Source organism: Balaenoptera borealis, assembly GCF_965194805.1.
Source record: "Balaenoptera borealis genome assembly, chromosome: 3".
Taxonomy (NCBI): Eukaryota; Metazoa; Chordata; class Mammalia; order Artiodactyla; family Balaenopteridae; genus Balaenoptera; species Balaenoptera borealis.
In genome coordinates, this window is record NC_138866.1 from 10645561 (window position 1) to 10661475 (window position 15915).

General features: G+C 48.0%; 1 long non-coding RNA gene and 1 pseudogene across 2 annotated transcripts in view; one reads left to right on the top strand and one right to left on the bottom strand.

The window, feature by feature from the left end:
- The window catches only part of LOC309625277 (regulatory factor X-associated protein pseudogene), a 228078-nt pseudogene that overhangs the window by 166248 nt on the left and 45915 nt on the right, over positions 1-15915 (bottom strand). The window lies entirely within an intron of this gene.
- Positions 738-7664, top strand: LOC309626662. Its single transcript, XR_014243347.1, has 2 exons — positions 738-1782; positions 3951-7664. It is a non-coding gene; the product is annotated as an uncharacterized lncRNA (long non-coding RNA).

The following is a 15915-nucleotide window of genomic DNA, read 5'->3' on the forward strand; positions in this document are numbered from 1 at the left end:
ATGGATTTGCCTTTGGTTTCATGCTTAGAAAGCTCTTCCCCAGGCCAAGATTACATAAATATTTATATTTTCTTTATTCTTCATGGTTTCTATATTTTTAACATTAACTTTTTAAAATTTTAGTCATTATATGGAATTTATTTGGGGATATATCAATAGTATAAAGTTAGAAATTATTGAATAGTCAATTTTCCTCTATTATTTGGAATGCCATCTTTATCCTTTATTAAATTTATATGCATATACATGTATCTGTGTCTATCTCTGGACAATGTCTTTTATTCCATTAGTCTGTCTGATCATTACATTTTATTACATTCTCATAAAAATGTAAACTCCATGACAGTCATCTTGGTACCACCAGTGGCTAGCTGGAATGGTGCCTATCAAAAAGTAATTACTCAAGAAATACACATTGAATGATTGAGTGGACTATTTCTGTGCCAGAATCATGTTCTTTTTGTTTTAAAGTCAGATTTGTTGAGTATTAATTTACCTATAGTAAAATTTTCCCTTGTTAGTGTCCAGTTTAATGAGTTTGGCAAACACATACAGTTGGGGAATCACCATCACAGTTAATGTATAGAATAGTTCCACTACCTCAAAAAAAACTATCATGCTTTTTTAAAATTAATTTTTTAACTTTAAATTATAATTTAAAAAACTCACGTAACATAAAATTTGCCATCTTGACCATTTTTAAGTGTTAAGTATAGTAGTACTATAGTACTAGTGTTAAGTATAGTAGTACTATAGTACTAGCCAGTAGTGTTAAGTATATTTACATGGTTGTGCAATAGATCACCAGGACTTTTACAACTGTAACTCTGTATCCATTAAATACAACTCCTCATTCCCTCTCCCTTCAACCCCTGGCTACCACCCTTCTACTTTCTGTTTCTACAAATTTGAAGACTTTAGATACCTCATATAAATGAGATCACACAGTATTTGTCTTTTTGTGACTGGCTTATTTCACTTAACATATGTCCTCAATGTTCATCCATGTTGTAGCAAATGTCAGAACTTCTTTCCTTTTTCAGGTTGAATAATATTTCATGCTCTCTACCAAGTCCTTTTGTAGTGAATGCCTTCCCCACCTCTCAGTCTTCTGTCTCAGCAGTTTGGCCTTTTCCAGGCTGTTACATAAATGGAATCTGACAGTTTGCAGCCTTTTGAGTCTGGCTTCTCCCACTCAGCATAAGGCATCTGAGGTTATCCATGTTGTTGTGACTATCAGTAGTTCATCTCTTCTTATAGTTGGGTATTACTTCATTGTATGCATGCATCACAGTTTGTTTATCCATTTCCCAGCTGAAAATAAATTTGGGTTGTTCTCAGTTTTAATAATTATGGTTTCATAATGCATTTTTATAGTGAAACCATTCAGTAAGATGCCAAACATATACCAATTGTAGCCAGAACTAGTGGAGAACCAGGTGTCCCTGGAACATGGAGATAAGATTTCTTTCTGGGAGTGAGAGCAGGAAGAACTCACTTGTGATAAATGGGGAGAGCATCAGTGATAACAGAAGACTTGTGGGAAACAGCCAGGTCCTGCCAATAAAACTGGGCCAAGTGAGCTCACCGGCAGTGTCGTGGGGAGTAGGGCATTAAGGACATGAGCTCTGAAAACAAGGAGCTCTAGATGTGGCTCTTTCCTCTGACACTTCCTCGCTGGTGATGGGGCGACCTCCTGGCCTGCTGGAAGCCTTGGTTTCCCATCTGTAAAATGGGAACACGATAGCACATTCCTCATGTGAAGTTGTTCGTGCAGCCAAAGTAAGTGCTTACTAATTGCTTCTTTTTCTTAGCTATTCTCTTGGGAAAGTGAGGCTGGATCATGAAAAGAAAGCCACCTATGGATTCATTCAGCTGTGTTTTTTTTCTAAAGAAAGAATGTACAAACAATGCAGGTGATTACGGTGGTTTTGAAACACTGCTGTAAATTCTTCAACATTCTTCCTTTCAAGACATGAGTCTATATTCTCTCTGCTGGAATCCGGATGCACTTGCAACTGCTTCCACCAATAGAGTATAGCAGAAGTGATGGCATGTGACCTCTGAGGCTGAGCCGTGAACAGCGATGCGGCTTCTGCCTTGTTGGCTGGGCCTTCTGCTTTTGGAGCCCTGAGCCACCGTTAATTAGGAGTCTGACTCTCCTGACGCCTGAAGCTGCAGGGGTGAGACTGTGACTGAGCAGGACCCTATGCGGCCCTCCCGGGACAGGCCTTTCCCCATATCCTCTGCTTTAGCTCCTCTCTCTGAAGTACCTAGAAAACAGTATTGGATGCACATTTCCTGACTTGTTTTACAGATGGGAAACCATACCCCCTCCCGCCCCCCACCAAATGGAAGATGTTAACAACTTGATGACCATGAGCACACAGCCCCAGGCCTCCTGGAGCCTAAGGACTGGTACTGTGAACCCCTGTGACACTATTCCCTCACCATCAACCAACCAGAGAATTGTGCACTAGCTGATCACGTATCCTCCCTCACCTGGCTTTTAAAAATGCTTTGCCGAAACCCTTCAGAGAGCTCGGGGCTTTTTAGGACATGAGCTACCCATCTCCTTGTTTGGCCCTGCAATAAACCTTTCTCTGCTCCAAACTCCAATGTTTCGGTTTGTTTGGCCTCACTGTGTGTCAGGCACATGAACTTGTGCTAACAAGACCACATGCAGATCACACAGAAAAAGAGACCCAAACAGGCACCCCAGCCCAGGGAACCAGACGTGTGAGTAAAGAAGCTTACAGATGATTCCAGCTCCCAGCCATTTGAGTCATCCCTAGCTTTGGGGACTCCCCAACTGAGGCCTCTGACAACGTGGAGACAACCCATCCCCTCTGTGCCCTGTCTGAATTTTTGACCCACAGAATTTGTACTTGCAACAAAATAATGGGGATTTTGTCACTAAGTTTGGGTTGTTTTGTTACAGCCATAGATATCCGGGACGGTGGTCTAGAAGGGATTTAGGAAAAAAAAAAAAAAAAAAGGAAGGCAAAGAGGGAAGATTTATCAGTGTTCCGCTAGCAGCTGGTGGAAGCCTCCATCCACCCACTAGAGAGCCTCACACACGTGGTGGGAGAATTAATCAGGCTTTTCCGCAGCCTCAGTGAAACATCCCCCAAGAATGTGTAACTTTGCTTCCTCTGCTTTTGTGCCTACTGAAAACCAGAGGCTGACTAATTCAGCCATGATGGCCAGGAGTATTCCGGAGCCTGCAGAAGTTATATCAAAGCGGTAAACCAATAACTCTGCGTTCTGGTTTGTACAACAGTCTCTTATGACTTCATATGTGTGAATCCCTTAAGCCCAAAGCTTCTGGACCTCCTCAGCGGCACAATGGAAAGTCACGGGCTGAGGCTCTGGGTCTAAATCCCAGCTCAGTTACCGTACCACCTTGGCAAGGTGCTTGGCCTCTGTGAGTCTCAGTTTCCCTGTCTGTAAAACTGAGTCAAGAATGTCTCTTTCACCCAATTGTTATGGGGGTTAAATGAGATAGTAAATATCTGAAAAGGATCTAGCACAGAGTGTGACTCATAATGAACCAACTGCTGACATTATTTCTTTTTTTTTTTTAATTGCAGTATAGTATAAAAAAACCGAAAAGACAACCTACAGAATGGGAGAAAATATTTGCAAATGATTCAACTGACAAGGGTTGAATCTCCAAAATAGTATTTCTTAATTTCTCTCCCAACCTCCTAAAAAGCTTGAGGGCAAGTTCTAGACACAGTGATTCCTCCTAACTCCTCCTCCCCCTCTCCAGGCATTAATCCTCAGAAAACCTGGCAATGGGAGGCCGGCTTGCTCCTCTCCGACCCCTCCACCTCCGGCTACAGTGCTGCCCGCACAAGTGGAAACTCTTGGCCTGGCTGTTGGAGCCAGGCTGGCTTCCTCGGCGGACCCGGAGATGTGTCTTGACTCTGCTCCTAACCCCACAGGCTCCGACTTGACAAGCTGAGGGAGAATCAAATAGGAGGCAACAGAGAACACATGGCTGGGATGACAGAGTATATAGTCCCTGAAGGTAAGCAGCCTTGTCCCATCAATTGGTAGGATGGGAGAGAAGACGGGGCGTGGGAAATTACAGCCCCATCAGGCTGCCATCATCTCTTGCCTCTCATGAAAGTGACCAACAGCCCTTCGACTCTCATTTTAAAGATTAAATGGGAGGAAGGATGACTCTATCAGATTTCAGCCCAGGCCGCTGGCAGCCCCAAATGCCAGAGAGTGTGATGGATTGAGTGCCCGAAACACAGAAAGAAAACATGAATCTCCATATATCACTGGAAGACGCCAGTCAGATCCAAGGAGGCACGTGGTCCCTGCATCTTCCGGCCTCAAAACAGATCCCTGTGCTCTATTGAGGGTCCAGGCCCAGGCTCTGGAACGTCAGTTTCAGGAGAGCAGGAGATCAAATCCATTTTGTTCAGCACACATTAGGCACTCAGTAAATATTAGTTGAATGAGTGAATGAATGAACAAACACTTGTTCTGTCTTTCTAGCTATGAGGTTTTGGTCAAGTCACTTTGCACAAATCAAATGGCCTGTCTTGGCCTCAGCTTCCTCACCTGTAAAATGGAACCAGGACTATCTACCTCTCCAGGGTTGTTGTGAAGATGAAATGACATCGTACAAAGAAAGCACAGTGGCTGGCATCCAGTACAAGGTGCCCAGGCAAGGGAGAGGCCAGGTGGGAGAGTCAGGTCACGAGCCAAAGTCCAGACGGGTAGGATGAGAGCCAGAAGACCAGGCAGGGCGGGGGGAGTGGCTCTGTGGGGCACAGTCCTGAGATGTTTGGGGCAAAGATGACTCAGCTTTGACTCATCATCTTCACTCTCCGCCCAGCTCTCTGTCTGTGTCCCGTCTGCCTCAGAGGAATCATGCAGAAGGCTGTGACGCGTGGTTAGCGAATCCTTCACTCCCGGTGACATGAGAATGGTATTCACAAAGGATTCACGGAAGGGGGTCCCTTTGTCAGGAACAGTTCTGAAGGCATCATGGAGGGAGGGACATCTGTACCCGTCTGTGACAGGCAGACAGGGCATGGCTGGTGGGGCTGGAACCCAGGCATGTTTGTGGGCTAGGTGCACCTTCTCTGGAGGTTCCAAAAGGCCAGGCTGAGGACTTCACACTTCACATCAAGGCAGTTGGGAGCTATGGAAGGTTCTAGAGCAGGAGTGATTACTCCAAAAAAATTCCTTAGCTTTGTTAAACAATTAGTGTTTTGACTCCTCCACAGAAAGGGGTCAGCAGTTCAACATTAGCGCCTACCATCAAGGCGAAAGGAAATAGCAGGGACATGATGGCAAGAGTCACAAGCTCTGGGTTCAAGCCCCAGCTCTCCTGCTTATGGGCACCAGTCCCACAGGCAGGTCATTTCACTGCTCCAAGCCTCAGCCTCCTCATCTGATTACTGAGCTGGCTGCACAAGGATTCTATGTCGCAACGCCAGGCAGGCTCCAGCACGGTCCCCACTTGGCAGCAGAAGCAAGCAAGTCTCAGCTGGATTTTATTAGTATTCATGTTAAACAGAGAAGGAGTGGGAAATGTGGTGAAATAAGTTATCTTGAAAGGGGAAAAAGAAGACTTCCCTGGTGGCGCAGTGGTTAAGAATCCGCCTGCCAATGCAGGGAACATGGGTTTGATCCCTGGTCTGGGAAGATCCCACATGCCACAGAGCAACTAAGCCCATGCGCCACAACTACTGAGCCTGCGCTCTAGAGCCCGTGAGCCACAACTACTGAGCCCACACGCCACAACTACTGAAGCCCACGTGCTCTAGGGCCTGCGTGCTGCAACTACTGAGCCCACGTGCTGCAACTACTGAAGACCGTGTGCCTAGAGCCGGTGCTCCGCAAGGAGAGAAGCCACCATAATGAGAAACCTGCGCACCGTAACAAAGAGTAGCCCCACGCTCGCCGCGGGCAACTAGAGAAAGCTCACATGCAGCAACGAAGACCCAGTGCAGCCAAAAATAACAAAATAAAATAAAAAAAGACAGGGGGAAAAAGAGGGGCAGGCAGGACATTGAAGTTCAGGTTGTCAGATGTGGACGTCACCAGGGTGCCTTTTGGAAGTGTCCTGTGGGTGATGGCGCCAAAAAATAACTGACGCTGGGTAGGAGGTTAAGTTCTTCTTTGCCCCCAGGATTCTTCTCCTGCCCCTCCAATTTTTCCAAAGCCCTAAGGGGCCTATTGGCTGAAAGAGGCAAGGTGTGGGTTTCTTCTCTCAGTGGGAGACGGGCTGGTTTGTGGTTGAATCTTGGGTTTGCTCTGGCCAAGGGCTGCCTGGTTACAGATCCCATCTGAGCGAGGGGTTCCTGGAGATGCACCTTCACTCCCCATGGCCGACATGGCATCAGGATCATAAACTCACTTTGTTTCCCCATAGATGACAAACAGACAAGGGGAAGGGAGCGACGACGAAGCCCAGGCTGGTGCCTGGAATCTGGGATCATGACGCAGCCTGTTGGAATGGGCTCCTTGGTCCAGAAGGCACACTCTGCAGCCCGGCAGCCACTGGCCTTGGCAGTTGGCCGATGTTCCCAGAGCCCCTGGCACCGACTGCCTTTCTGCTTAAACAGGCTGTGCCTTTGCAGAACGGGGAGAGGGCTACAAGCCCAGTGTCCACCTCAGCTTAGCAGGACGTACCCAGTCTACGGGTCCAGGCAAGGTTGGCTTAAATAAACACAATGAGGAAAAAAATCTAACTGGTCACTCATGGCTTCTCACTGGGCCCTCCCCACCACAGCCCCGTAGCTGCTATTTCCTAGCCCTCCAGACTCACTCCTTGCCCCGTTTACACCTGAGCACGCTGCCAGATTTCTCTTCCCAGATCACAGCTCTGCTCAAGTTATTCCCCACCTCAAAATGTCTGCTGTGTCACTGTGGAGAACAGTATGGAGGTTCCTTAAAGAACTAAAAATAGAACTACCATACGACCCAGCAATCCCACTACTAGGCATATACCCTGAGAAAACCATAATTCAAAAAGAGTCATGTACCAGAGTGTTCAATGCAGCTCTATTTACAATAACCAGGACATGGAAGCAACCTAAGTGTCCATCGACAGATGAATGGATAAAGAAGATGTGGCACATATATACAATGGAATATTACTCAGCCATAAAAAGAAACAAAATTGAGTTATTTGCAGTGAGGTGGATGGACCTAGAGTCTGTCATACAGAGTGAAGTAAGTCAGAAAGAGAAAAACAAATACTGTATGCTAACACATATATATGGAATCTAAAAAAAAAAAAAATGGTCATGAAGAACCTAGGGGCAAGATGGGAATAAACAATAAACAAGATGGGAATAAGCAGGCCTACTAGAGAATGGACTTGAGGATATGGGGAGGGGGAAGGATAAGCTGGGACAAAGTGAGAGAGTGGCATGGACATATATACACTACCAAATGTAAAATAGATAGCTAGTGGGAAGTAGCCACACAGCACAGGGAGATCAGCTCGGTGCTTTGTGACCACCTAGAGGGGTGGGATAGGGAGGGTGGGAGGGAGGGAGATGCAAGAGGGAAGAGATATAGGGATATATGTATATGTATAACTGATTCACTTTGTTATAAAGCAGAAACTAACACACCATTGTAAAGCAATTATACTCCAAGAAAGATGTTAAAAAAAAAAAAGAAAACTGTCTGCTGTGGCTAAAAAGTACCTGCACACTCCTCACTGTTGTTTCCCAGGCATCTCTGCCTCAAGGCCAATCGCAAATGCTGTCTCCTCCAGGAAGTCTCTCCTGATTTATTTTTCTGAACTGCATGTGACTGCCCCCTTCACAATCCCCGTCAGCTTTCACTTATATCAGAACCCGTCCCAAGGCCTGGGGTGTAACACACAGAGCCAAGGAAGAGAAGAGGCAGTCCTTCCCCAGGGAGAGCTGATGGCTTCCCCAAGAGCCTACAACCACACTGCCATCTGTCAAATAAAGAACATGGTCACACAGAGAGTTACCCACCAAAACTGAGAGGCCGGGGAGGCCAAGCACTGGGCAGCTTTGGTGTGTGTGTGAATGTGTGTGTGTGTGTGTGAGTACGTGTGTGTCAGGGAAGCCCGGGGGCTGGGAACATCCCAGGTTGACAAATTTAAATCAAATTAGAGCATTAGAACTGAAAGAGACCTCAGATCGTTCAGTCCAGCCCTTTATAAACAAGGAGGCTCCAGAGAAGGAGTGGGATGGATTTCCAGTTAGAGATCACAAGAGTCATCATTTAGTTCATCCAATCACGTGGTCATTTGTTCTTTCAGTTATTCAACAACTTTACTAAAGCCCTGATAGATTCCAGACCTCCTGCCACACTTTGGGAACCCAGAGCTGAAGAAGAAATGGCCCAGCCCGCACGAGGCTGAGAGTCCATGGGGAGTGACAAGTGCCAGTCTGGAGGTTAGCCCAAAGTGAGAAGAAGCAGAGAAGGGAGCAGAGGCCCTGTTGGGGATGGCGAGGTGGGTGGACAAAAAGTGATCCTGGAAGGCTTCCCAGAGGAGGTGACATCTGGTCTGGGTGTGAGGAATGTGTAGGAGTTTCCTGCAGGGTCCAAAGTAGAGTTAGCAGAACCCACGCATGAGGACTCCCTGCCCACTGCTCTTCCCTACCCTGCACTGTAGGATTTTAACATTTGAGCACAGCCTGAAGCTAATGGTAAGAAATGGGCCCTCTGTCACCCCAGCTTGGCCCAGTCTCCACAGAGCCACAAGCCTGAGGCTGTGTAAGGTACGGCAATGATTGGTCCAGAGTGACTCTGAGAGAGTCTCTGCAGGGAGACAGAGAGACAAACAGCAACTCTGGGGCAGACCTTGTGTTCAATGATCCATCCACACTGCAGCGCTTGACCCTTGGAGTGGAAAAGACTGGGTCATTTTACAGACAAAGCAACTGAGGTCTACGCAGAGAGAGCCTCCTGCTCAAGCTACGCAGCAAGTCAATAGCAGAGCCGGGACTCAGAACAGGCTTCTCAACTCCTAGGCCAGCGTGCTCCCCTGGCGGGGAGTCAAAGAAATCAGGGAAGCATCCCCTAGGGAGGCATCAGAACACATTATTTTAAAAGTCTTTATAAAACTCACAACCAAAAAAGATCGAGAGCCTGATAAGAAATACAACCAACACCAAATGTAGAGGTTAAGAGATGAGTCAAGACAATTTGTAAAAAAGTGGTTTTCAGGGCTTCCCCGGTGGCGCAGTGGTTAAGAATCTGCCTGCCAATGCAGGGGACATGGGTTCGAGCTCTGGTCCGGGAAGATTCCACATGCCGCGGAGCTACTAACCCTGTGTGCCACAACTACTGAATCTGTGCTCTAGAACACGGGAGCCACAACTACTGAGCCCACGTGCCACAACTACAGAAGCCCGCGAGCCTAGAGCCCGTGCTCTGCAACAAGAGAAGCCACCGCAATGAGAAGCCCTCACACCACAACGAAGAGTAGCCCCCGCTCGCCACAACTAGAGAAAGCCAGTGGACAACAACGAAGACCCAACGCAGCCAAAAATAAATAAATAAATATATATATATATTTTTTTTAAAGGTGTTTTTCAGCCTGAGGGTCATTGATTCCCCTTCCTTCAAGAAGCATTCTCCCTTGAAGATTCCCCTCCGGTTGCAGTGGGTGTCTCCACCAAGCAACCCGGGAACTGAGTACTGTGTATCCTCATCTACACTCGAACTTAACAGACCTCTTCTCCACAGCGGAGGAGAAGCTCCTTGAAGGCAGGAATGGTGTCTCTTTTATTGCTGTGTTCCAATTACTCAGCGTATTGTAGATGCTCAATAAACATTTGTTAAGTTAATGACTGCATTAAAAAAAAAAAAGAGTAATGCTTCTTCCTAAAGACAAGGTCTCTGCTGTAAATTGAATTTCCATCCATCCATTCATCATCTCTCTATCCTCCCATCCCTCCTTCCAACCACCATCCTTCCATCCATCCATTCCTCCATCTTTCCATTCATCCATCATTCCCTGCCTAACCCTTTCCTCCCTCCCTCCTTTCCTCCCTTGCTCTGTCTCTCCATCCTTCATCATTTTCCTCCCTCTCTCCCTCCATCACCCATTTATCTATGTATCCAACACCATTTTCTGAGCACCACCATGGGCAGGCCGCTGAGTTAAACAAAGAGAAACGGAGTCCGGTCTCTGAAGTGAAAAGCTCTCTGTTGGCAAGGGCCTTCATAGAAAACCATCATCAATGTTTTGGAGAAGACAGCAGAGTAATTTAGAGATATGATTTAATCAGTATTTCCTGGTCCCTGAAATCTATCTCTATTAAGTGACCAACAAAAGACGGAGGCCAGGGAAGTACCACTGACAAGTGAGAGGGGAGAAAACTCAGTGTGACATCTGATGGGGAAAAGATCCACCTGCTGGGTTAGGGCTGCTAAAACCACCAGACACCTGTGTTATTAGTAATCACTGTACAGGGGCTCCTGACAATGAATGCAGTGTCCCCATGCCTGAAGCTCTGCTGCAGGCAGTGACAACAGGTCTCAGATAGTCACCTGAAAATTCCTCCTTGTGGGAAGCTTTGCCTCCAGCTTGACTCCAGTCGACCTCCACACAGGCCATCACCACTCAAGACCCTCTGCCCCCAGAGAACCTGCCCAAGGGCAGCAGTGATGGTAGTAGCTGCATATTCTTTGCAGCAGGACATGCCATCACGTTCTTTTCTCCTTCGAGCCCTTTGAAGATCCTAACTGGGAAGTGGTATTAGTCTTCCCCTTTCCCAGCTAAGAAAACAGAGGCACAGGAGGATGAACCGACTTGACAAGGTGATAAAGTTTGCAACTGTCAGAGGGAAGGCAGACTCGGTTCCCTGACGGACTGCTCCCCTCACCAGGCCTTCTGGGGACTTGACTCAGTATCAGGACATAATTAAAATCCTAAATGGCATTTTCCAGGTGACCCCCAGAGTGAAAACAGCCCAGTGCTGGCCTGGAAACTAGGAACATTATTAGGACTTAAAGTCAACACCCCAGCACGGTGTTCCAGTACCCAAGCTCACGATGGGGGTGGTTGCCCCCTGAGCCCCGACTGCCTTTCAGAGGCTAGTAGAGGCCTTAGTCAGAGTTTTGTATCATCCGTTTCAAAGCAAGAAGGCATTCACGAGGGCTGCCAGCTGTCATTTCTATAATGGAATTTGCTTTCAAAGCCCCAGGCCATGCTAATGACAAAATAAAGCAGACGCAGGAGAAGTCGGCTCAAGCAAGGCGGGTGGGAAATACCAGGACACCTCCGGCGGGGGGCGGAGCACGGACAGTCGTGACTGAGTTGCTTACACTTGTGTGCTTGCACACACACACACACACGCACATGTACTCACACACACTCCATGGGGAGGTTCTGGAAACCAGGGAGGGGGGATTTAACCTGGGATGGAGATCTTGGGGGGCACTCGAGAGCTGTAAGTACTTTAAGGGATTTTTACATGGGAGAGAAATTAGAATTAATTTGAACAACGGTTGCTGCTCATTGAGTGCTTACTATGTGCCAAGCCCTGCACTGGGGGCTTTTATCTTCTCAGTCAATCCTCACGGCAAACGCAGGAGGGATCCTATTCATTCCCATTTTGTAGGTGACAAAGCAGTGGCTCAGATGTAAGACCTCTTGCCCAAAGTCAGAGCACTGGTAAGGAAGGGAGCTGGGATTTGAAAGCAGATCTGTCCTCCTCTCCTTACTACTCCACCTCCCTGCAGGTTGAAAAAAAAAAATACTACAATAAAACAAAAGGCTGGTGTCTCCCCAGGGCAGAACTGAATCTGATGGGGAGCTGTCACAGAGATGAAGCTGCTGTCTCAATCCAAGAAAGAACTAAAAGCCAGGGCTGACCCCAAGTGGAACAAGTGGTGAGACAGCTGCCCCAGGAGGTATGCAAGAAGCAGTAGAAACCAATCACTGGGATGACCCGAGGGTCTGTTGGCTCCTGAGGCTGAAGCCAAAAGAGCTGTTTTTCAGCACCCGCACAGAGCACCCACCCTCATTGCCGACTAGCCCCCGAGCTCCCAGGCGGAGGCTTCGCCCACATCCGGCGCTGCATGGCTCAGGGAGCTGCCATGTGACAGTCCGCCTCGGAGGGCACCTCGACCCGTGGGTGGAGAGCCCCCCTCGCCAGGGAGTTCCCACGCAGGCTCCGCCCCGCAGTGGCTGAGTCAGGAGCCGCCTGCAGCCCCGCCCACGGCAGGCGCTGCGGGGAACTGCCTCCTGCTAACCGCCCCTGAGTGTCACAGTGCCACCCTCACGCACTCTGCCCCCGGCGCTGCCTCCTGCCTCCCGGGCTCTGGAGCACTCTCTGAGTGCCTGCTGTATGCCGGGGCGGTGCTCAGGAAGCAGAGTCCGAACTTGGACTTGGAGTCCACCAGTGCATTGCCAATCCGGCTTCCCCAGGATCACCCCATGACTCAGTTTCCCCATCAGCAAGACTGAGTAATCACAGCCATGACCCAGGCTGGCAGGAGGACTAGAGGCGCTGATGAACATGAAGGGCAGAGAAGGGTTCCCAGCACACACCGGACAGCAGTCACTACAGCCTCACTTAGTGCCCCCAGCAGGCCAGTGAGATCTCGCTTTACAAAAGAAGAAACTGAGGCTCAGAGAGGCAACACCGTGCTCTCACGATCACACAGCTGGCAAGGGGCGGAGCCAGGACTGGAACCCGCAAAGTTCTGACACCAAGTCCAGGCTCCTCATCACTTCTCCTCTGCTCAGTCCCAAAGCCTGCCCATGCCTCAGCCATATCCAGCAGCCCACTCCCACCCCAAGCTTCGGGTCACACCTGGGGTGGCTTGCTGTGACCATTTCCTCTTGGCTCTCCCGACCTGGGGCCCCAGCAGGGGTTTCCCATCCAGCTGGAGGTGGGATTCTCATCAAAGAAGAAGCAGCGTGAAAGGTTTGGGCCAGGTAGATGACAACCACAGAGGGCAGACACTGGGGCAGGGGCACCAGGAGGGAGGGGGCCGAGGGCTGAGGCTCCTCTAGTTAGTCACTGGTAACTTGGGACAAGTCATTCCACAGTTTTTTCATCATAAAATGAAGACTAAGAATTCTTGCAGGGCTGTTGGGAGGATAAAACGGAACGATGAATAGAAAGTGCCTAGCATGGGGGCTGGTATAAAAAAGGTGCTCAGTAACTGAGAATTGGAATTAGGGGTGGAACAAGCAGAGCTCACCAGGTGATCAAAGCACCATCTCTTAAACTTGCTCTGCCCCAAAGGCAGGTCCATTGCTGTTCTGCTCCCCATAAGTCAGTCTTCTCTTAGTACTCCAACCAGGGATTGAACCCGGGTCCTTGGCAGTGAAAGAGCGGAGTCCTAACCACTGGATCGCCAGGAGATTCCCTCCCCATAGGTCATTCTACTATTTATTGAGCACCTACTATGTGCAGGGTTTCACCATCTGCAGCACTCTGCATTGAGGTTATGGAGTGAATGAGGTGGGATTCCCAGCCTCAACAAGTGTCTATCTGGGGAGCTCAGACACACAAAAATAGCTCCAATACACCGTGTGATGCCTCCGTGAAAGAGAAGCAGGTAAAAAGCAGTGAGTACGTGGTGGAAGGAAAGCGCAATTCCGGCTGTGGGAGGAGGGGGGAAGTGGGGAGCTGGAGGTCAGGGAAGAACTCTAGCAGCTGAGCTTTAGGGGATAGGATTTGAATCAGGAGATGGGCGAGGGGCTTTCATCGTAGCAGGCACAGCCTCGGCAAAGGTGTGGAGGCTGGAAGGGCTGATGGAGCTCCAGGAGGGCAGAGCCCTGCGCTGGGAGTCTCTGTCCTTCCAAGGCAGGTGAGGTATGTTGTGAATTCTGCATGTTCCATGTGGACAAGGCTGGGCCTGTACCCAGGGCCTGGCATGCATTAGGCACCCCACAGAGATCTGTGGAATGAATAAGACGTGAATCAGTGTCCATTTCCTCTGAGTTTCGACCAGCTGTTTTCTAGAACACGTAGCTGAGTAGCTTATGGATTTAGTTTCTGGAAAAACTGCTCTGGTCAGAGTTCTGTGTCTGACTACCTTGAAGAGTTACCTAAATTCACCATTAGTAGTGAAAGCTAACATTTATGGAGCCCTGTGATGTGACTGGTTCTGTGCTAAGCGGGTTCAAGGATTACGCCTTTAAGTCCTTATCACGACCATTTAAAGCAAGGGCTGTTGTTTGGTTTAATTTACAGATGAAGAGATCAAGGCCCAGAGAAGCTAAGTAACTTACCCAAGGTCACACAGCTGATAAGGGCAGGAGAGGAACTTGACTATAAATAAAGTGTTCATGCTTTTCACCACGATATGATGTTGCCTTGTCTCTAAGATGCTGTACTTTTGTGTCCAATATTATTTGGACTGGAAAGAAAATGCATACTCAGAGAAATGTTTCTACAGTGTAGATTTTTAATTATCTTTTTTTAGCTGTAAAGTAAAATAGAGGTATATGTAAAATACATAAACATGTAATTATATGTAATATAAGTGAAATAATATGGAATAATAATTTGAAAGAAGAACTAAATGACACTCATTTAAAAAAAGATCGATTCACTCACTCAACACTCAACATTATTTTGTACCTACTGTGTGCCAGTGAGGCATTATTCTCAGTGCAGTGGTGAACAAAGCAGACAGTGCCCTCAGAGTTTACATTCAAAAATAAATGATAGGGCTTCCCTGGTGGCGCGGTGGTTGGGAGTCTGCCTGCCAATGTAGGGGACACGGGTTCGAGCCCTGGTCTGGGAAGATCCCACATGCCGCGGAGCAACTAGGCCCGTGAGCCACAGCTACTGAGCCTGCGCGTCTGGAGCCCGTGCTCCGCAACAAGAGAAGCCGCGACAGTGAGAGGCCCGCGAACCGCGATGAAGAGTGGCCCCCACTCGCCGCAACTAGAGAAAGCCCTCGCACAGAAACGAAGACCCAACACAGCCAAAAATAAATAAATAAATAAATAAATAAATAAATAAATAAATAAATAAATAAAAAGAAAGATCTCCTTCAACAAGCTCCACTTAAAAAAAAAAAAAAATAGAAGTACAGGCTAGGAAAAGCATAGGAATATTTTTAAAAAAAATAAAAAATAAAAAATAAATGATAAGTGGATGATGGAAAGAGAGAGAGATACAGAGTGTGATGAGTAAAAAACTAAATAAGAAAAATAAAAAGCAGAAATAAATCTGAAATTTAGTACTGCAAAGTATTAATCTAGGGTGAAGTAACAAAAATAGGGTGAAGTGATACACAGTGACTCGGTGATTACTTCAGATGGGGTGGTCAGATCAGGGAGGCCCTCTTGGGGAGGGGACAGTTAAGCTGAGAGGTGACGAGAAGGCAGCTGTCTGACCATTCTAGAATACAGGAAAGGGCAGTGCAAAGGCCCTGAGGTCAGAACCACTTGGCACATCCCTGAAAGAGAGAAAGAGTTCTATGTGCCAAGGTTAAAGAGGTGGGGAGGGTACATCATGGGGGCTTCCTGTGCTGGGCGAGGGGGCTGGATTCTGGTCCAAGTGCTGGGGGAGGTTTGGAGGGAGTTGATGGGTTTGACTTCCACTGTTTCAAGGTCACGCTAGTTGCTGTGTGAGGAGGATTGGACTGCAGAGGGCAGGAGAGGAAGCTGAGGTCCAGGTGAGGTCCAGAGTAGTGACAGTGGAGATGGAGGACAGGGTCACATTGGGGACACACTGCATTTTGGAGGTGAAGTCAATGGCTCCTCCTGATAGAGGAGATAGCGGACAAAGGGGAATGGAGATATTCTCCATTTCTAGGTGCTTTGCTCAAACCACCAGGGGGACGGTGTGCCTCCAAAGGCACATCTGGATTTGGGGAGGGGATGGTAATCAAGAGGACTCCTTCCGATGCCCACTTAAAGTCCATTCTGGAAATACCAGCCTAGAGCTATGGATCCAGTGGGGTAGAGACGTCCAT